This window comes from Triticum aestivum, chromosome 2B (assembly GCF_018294505.1).
Source record: "Triticum aestivum cultivar Chinese Spring chromosome 2B, IWGSC CS RefSeq v2.1, whole genome shotgun sequence".
Lineage (NCBI taxonomy): Eukaryota > Viridiplantae > Streptophyta > Magnoliopsida > Poales > Poaceae > Triticum > Triticum aestivum.
In genome coordinates, this window is record NC_057798.1 from 393,358,135 (window position 1) to 393,365,118 (window position 6,984).

The following is a 6,984-nucleotide window of genomic DNA, read 5'->3' on the forward strand; positions in this document are numbered from 1 at the left end:
GGCCTTATCTGCAAATGTGGAGAGGAGTGCGTGTAAATTGCCATAGTTTCCTTCCTATCCGTCAGATATAAATCAGACGGCCTATATTGCAAGATGGCAGGCCCACCATCATCATCAACTCTGGTTTTTATCCCTACTCTTAATAAAAGCACAATCGGTGATGATGGTGTGCCTACCATCCTGCAATATAGGCCATCCGATCTATATCTGACGGATAGGAAGGAAACTATGATAATTTTGCAAAAATATACCCGTACCCCTCTCCACATTTGCAAATAAGGCCTTCCCTCGTTCATCCTTTTATCCCACAAGATAAACTACTCATACAAATGCATCTTGATGTTCTGTGCAACGCGTGGGCATCTTGCTAGTTGTTGCAAAAAGCCCATGTGTGTGTGAGAGAGAGAGGGAGAGAGAGGAGGAGGACGGAGTGCATGTGTGACAAAGACACAAAGAGTGTGTGTGCGAGAGGTATTAGCTTAAAATGAGGCGATGGTGTGTGTGCATGATCGAGAGGGCGTGTCTCAAGAAGGGAAGAAAAATCTACATAGATACAAGGAGCGGGAGAGAGACATGTATGCGATAGTGGGAGCACGAGTGTGCAGGTGTATAAACCTATCTAGAGGCTAGTCGATAAACGTTTGTGAGAGAATTACGAGTCGGGGGTGCGAAAGCGAGAGTTTTGTGTGTGTGAGAGAGAGACGGTAGTGGGAAGGGGAGTGGAAGCAGGAGTTGTGTGAGAGAGAGAGAGAGGGGGGGATTTTGTCTGATTGGTAAACAAATGAATAATGTGAGTCTGGGATGGAGACGGACAGGAGACCGCAACAATTGTTGTGTCTGCAGGAGGGAGAGTAATTTTAGTGGTATGAGTCATATCTAGAGACATATAGGGTGTGTGAGAGAAACCCATAGAGAGAAAGACAAAGTGAAAGATGAGTGGAGACTGTGTGTGGCGGTGAAAAAGAAAGCTTAGGTACCTAGTGATACCAGAGAATGTTAGAGACGTGAGAGATAATGAAAACCGTGTAATGTATAATGATAGGGAGAGTGTGACACTTCTCAAGGGAGACGTCGAGAGACCATGTTTGTAAGGATAGGAGAAACATGAAGTGAGCATGCGGTGAGCTGGAGAAAAGAGAGTGATAGCTACATGAAGGGGCATGCATGCGAGAGAGATGGGCGTGAAAGGAGTCAACATAAAAGGGATTCAAATATTTGAATTCGAGATGATGATACATGTAATCCATACTCGAACCAAAATTGATCTATCAAACACGCATACTCATATGAATTCACGCACATGTATGTTATTTAATATGTAGATATTACTGATCCATACATTTTAGTAGAACATAATTTGGTTTAAATTTTTTGAATTCAACCTTATGATTTTGAGATCATTGTATTTGTAAATCATATTATACATATAAAGGAGCATAATTCTTTGTTGTGCTTTTGAAAGTATATATAAAAATGATGTATATAGAATTTTATTCCAATCGAAAATGGATCCTGCCCCAAAAAAATAGAATACATATGGGATTCGAATTGAGTTGGCATGTTAAACGTGCACTCTGTAAAATTTGAACAAAGCGGGGAAAGTTGCAGTAACCGCCCGAAACCAAAATCCGCGAGATGGAAATTACTGCCTATCCCTGCCACGCAAAGCCTATCGGTTCGATTTCTATAGGTTTTGATAGGGGTAGGTTTGTAATTTCACTCAAACGTGACATAACCACCTCTCACCCAGATTCATACACGGTGGGCCCCAAAACACAGTGTCTCCTCGACCGAAATTGACTCTCTCCCCGATTCATACACGCTGGGCGCCAAAAACAAACTCTCGTCAGCAAATATGCGGTGTATGCGAGATTACCGTCCTATCCCCAACCGACTAATATTGCTGTGATTGAAACATGGGCTAAGTTTGTAAATTTCCTCGCATTTGAGACAAGCGCGCCCTGAAGACATGGTTCCCCCTTCCTCTCTCCCTCCATTTCCCCATTCGTACTCCGTGGGCGCCAAAACACCCTCTCCACCCCAGCCTCCTCTGTTCGCCACCCCATCCACCGCAATCCTCCTCCACCATGCCGGAGTTGATACCCCGACGCCGTCGTCCATTACAAGAGATTGACCTCTCTCATCCACGGCTTCGGACCGGGGTCCTTGCATCCCATCCTCTCGCTTCATCCCCGCCGTTGTCCACCTTGTCGGCGCCGCTCCTACGACCGTCTCATCCATCATGCCCCGCCGCCACCGTCTACCATCCTAGATCTGCTTCCACGCCGCCGACAGCCATCACTACCGCGACACCGTCAAATTCTCAGCATATGCATACACAGCGCCGCACCAGAGGCGGTACTCTTTCGTATCTTCTCAACTTATTTATCGCAGCAAGAAAATAGATCGCCACTACTTTACTCTGATTTCTTGTCCATCACTTACTTGCTAGTTGAAAGCAAACATTGGTTGCAAAGTTTCCTTTGTTTGGTTTGCACCTTCAGATCCGCCATGGCACGCTCAACACTATACTCGCAATGCTTATGGTTTTCCCATTTTATATTCCACACTAGTTAAATCATAGTAGACTAAATTTCGAAATTGGGTCAGTCGATTTTTCAGAGCTCGTCGGAGTTCACCGGTGCGAAGGAAGGGGCTCTGGTGGGGATGGTGGTTGTGGGGGCGGTGGTGGGGCCTCGCTGAACAAAGAAAACTCGACGAGGGTGGGGGCGGGGCTGGGGGTGGGGGCGGCGTAGGAACATAGGCGGTGGGGCCAGTGGTCCGGCCGGCGGCCCGTGCGGTGTTCTGTATGGGAAGAATCAGAGACGAGGAAGAAGAAGGGTTAGGAGACGTAGGATCTTCATCCAACTGCCTGAAATGGTCGACTGACCCAAATGACAAAAGTCACGTGACTTGCATGCAAACATGCCTTTATATTCAGTACCATCATCGTACCTGCTTAGCACTACTCCTGAATCCATCAAGCTAAACAACGTGCCACTCATAACTACAAACTTGTTGCTCAAATACGAATCTGATATGATGCTGATATTACTAAAACAGATAACATTTAATTGGTCAGCTAATGTTCCTACTTTACTTTCAAAAAGCACGTGCACCACATATAGAGAGACAACAGGGAGTTGCATTCTTAATGCGCTCTGGTTCATCATGTGTGGGCACTGTGCAACGAACATTCCATTATTCAAAATCTGCTTGCTCTTCTTTAGCATGCTCCTCTCCCATTCTTCTTTAATAAGTACTCTCTCCATTCCTAAATACAAGTCCTTGTATAGATTCCACCATGGACTACATATGGAGCAAAATGAGTGAATCTACACTCTAAAATGTATCTGGATACATCTGTATGTGATCCATAGTGTAAATCTCTACAAAGACTTATATTTTGGAATGGAGGGAGTATGATAGTAGTACAGTATGTTCCTTGTAGTAAAGATGAGCAGGGACATTTGCAGTGTAGAGGTCTATACGGTTGGTTGTGATGGACACTTTGAACTCTTCGGGCCTCTTTGATTCGTAGGATTTTGTAAACATAGGAATAGGATTTGTAGTGGCCTGCCCACTTGAATCCTATAAGAATAGCAAGGAAATGCGGGGAGCTGTGTCGCCTTTGAGAGTTACACTAATATTAACAGTACCACACCTTCAGTTGAAGAGAGCTGGTATCCGAAGCCTTTCTAGCCGTACCGCCAATACTAGCACATATATTCTAGCAAGTTCCACTTTGCTGATTTTACTTTGATGCTTACGGTTTTCCCGTTATATCTACAATATAATCTGTGTAGCTGCTTTGTGTCGCACTAGCAGCAGTCTACTCTTTAAGCTAAACACTGCAATGACTTACAAAATTGGCACCAAGGCATTGAGTGCCATTCTGGATGCAATGAAACTCATACGCTCCCCACCTGTTGATTCTTGTTTAGAATATGATCCTAATGACTATTCTAACCTCAAGGAGTCAAAGGCAGATGGCCTGTCCTGTTCACCCATCAAGGTGCATGTTCTAATTTAGCAAGGTTTTATTGATTGCGCGTATCTTGCATATGTTGTCTTGCATTTCTTCTACTTTGTTGCACCGCCATCTGCTTAGTTTACTCATCATATATGTCGAGATGCCATGCCCATCCATTATCAATACATATTCCGTCTGTCATCATATCATGTTTTTTCACTCAAATGTTGTTCTTGTGCATCAGACATCAAAAAGGAAGAGGGTGATTGCTGAACCTGAAGGAGCACCAGCAAAGTCCTTGAAAAACATGGTGGTGCCTGAGAAATCATACAGCACCCCACTTATATTGGTTGTACAACTAGTGACACAAAACCTAGGACCGACTCCAGCAGACTGTACCCATACTTCACTGGCCACAACACTAGCCCCACCACACAGGACCTGCACTCCAGCAAAAGGTATGCCGATTTCAGTTGCCATAGCACCAGCCATACCACAGAAAAATCCCACTCCAGCAAAAAGTACAGCAAGTCCACCGACCGAAGACCTGTCCCAACTACAGAGACGGCCAATTCCTGCAGATTGGAACCCCATTCCAGTTATTCCAAGTTTAAAAGACAATGCTTTCAATGTTGTTAGGGACTACATGCATATATTCCCATCATGGGAAGATTATAGTGAAGACAAACACCATTTTCACATCTTCCTGTCCCACTTATGTGTAAGTGCTATTATTCATGGTGATATTTTCCTGTTTTCTACTGATTGAACACATCAATGATTTACATTACATTTTTGTAAGTAGGTGAGGGTCAATCTGGATAGTCATGACGAGCAAAGCTTGCTTACGCTTTTCAAGGAAGCATTGCAGCAGTATCGGTGTTACCTAAGGAAATTACACTTTGATGGCAAGTCTATAAACGAATTTCCGGTGAAGTCTCCTGTGCTAAATTTAGAAGACATTGAATGGAAAACCCTTGTTATGCACTGGTCTTGTTCCTAAGATGAGGTACTGTCTATGAAATCACATGACAATTTGAACTTCTACTTTTTCACATGTGCCTTACGGATCTTTTTTGCAGGAAATCTGCTCAAAGAAGAATTCCAGTTTGAAAAGAACGACAGGATATCGCAATATGCTGCCCGCTGCTTTGCTCTTGTTAGTACCTATTGTCCTGTATCACTGTACTTGCATACATACCTGGTTCATTATGTGACAACAGTATGCATGATAGCTGCTTATCAATTGTTCGCTCCAAATTATCTGATTTGTATGAATGGTTACATTAGTGTAGAATATATCCAATGCCAATGAATTTTTTAGCTCTGCATTGTTCTTGTAAGTACCTGCTGCTCTTTATCAGTGTACTTATATTGACAGGTAGTTGTTCATGTACCATCACTCTGCAGCTTATTTTCCTTTGCCCTCCATTCTCTACAGATCAGATCTATATTTACTCTTACCATAAGGTTGGATAACACCGATGGTACTGAAGAAGTTTAGCTCTGCATTGCTCTTGGCTGTACCTTTTGCCTGTATCGTTGTACTTACATTTATAGCTACTTGGTTATGTAGCATCACTCTTCATCTTATCTTAAATATTCTCCATTTTTTCTTATATCATCACATCTATATTTACTTTTAACAAAATGTAGAATAAAGGCAATGCTTATGAATAAGATTTTGTGGTAAACTTCTTGAATTCCCCCCCCCCCATCAACATGGACAAGGGCTTTATAGAGCCTGTCTTCACCAATAATGTAAGTTTGTCCTTCTCAAGCCTTCAAACTTTGTTGTGCATATTTGGTTAGGCATGACTGCAACAGCTGTTTATTTTTGGTGTTTGCATCAAATTGCATGTTTAAAGTTTATTATGCAGTTCATAAACAAAAGTTTATCCTTCTCAATTTAAGTTTTCAGTTGTACAACCAAGTTCCTTCTTCATACCATGTAAATTAAACTATACAGAGCAAGTGATCTTCTTTTGCACTGCATGTATGCTTCTGTTCTTGATCTGTAATCCAGTGGTGTGGTGAACCTACCCACTACAGCACAATGTCATATTCTGCAATGTCTTAACTATGAACAATGTCATATCATTCTACTATTATTTAAACCGTCTCTTTACTTGCCAATCTAAAATGGGATAAATTGATAGCACACTAACCATTGATACTTATGAGTTCTTGATCTGTAATCCAGTGGCGTCGTGAATCTGCCAACTCCTTCACAATATCATTTCCTGCCATGTCTTGACCTGAACAATACCATAATGTGTTAATGCTATTTTAAACCGTGTCACTTTATTCGCCAGTAAGAAATGTGATGAATTGTCAGCACTGATACTTATATGTGCAAAACTTGTCATCTGTCTGCTTGTTTATCTTTCAGAGTGAGGAGGGTATAAGTGTCAAATAAGGGTAGTCTCATCAGCTTGCTCAGCTGCTTGTGCTGCAGCTCCCGAGTAGGGCTAACCTTTCTTGAACTCTATTGAAGTGTTGTCGGTTTTGTATGTTATTTTGTCGGCGTGTTTATTTGCACTGGTGGTGATCTTTGATGCCCAGTGTATGTAATCTGTTGTCTGCTTGTGCTTTAGTATCATAGTGGCGAACTTTGATGCCCAGTGGATGTAATATGCCATAATTTCTTTATTGTATAGTCTAGTTTTTTTCTTATTCATGATGCTGCAGTTATTTTACTGCATATATATACTGTCCTCGCAGTAAACCGACCAAACCATAAAATTATGATACATAATCAGGCCGTCATGCAAATCACTATGTATGATCCGCATCATGGGCCCCATCATCTTGGTCCGTTAACTGGCCTAAATGTAAACTGGCCCACTAGTAGATTCAGGCCTTTAATAGGCCGAGTAAACTGCCGACTCTATTTTCGCAAGAAAACTCAATGGACTTTTAGGAGGCTGAAAAGTAGGTTGGGCCTGAAACGTGTCGAACAGCTCACGGGCCGGCAGCAGGCCGAAATAGACCCCCGCCCATGATTGTGC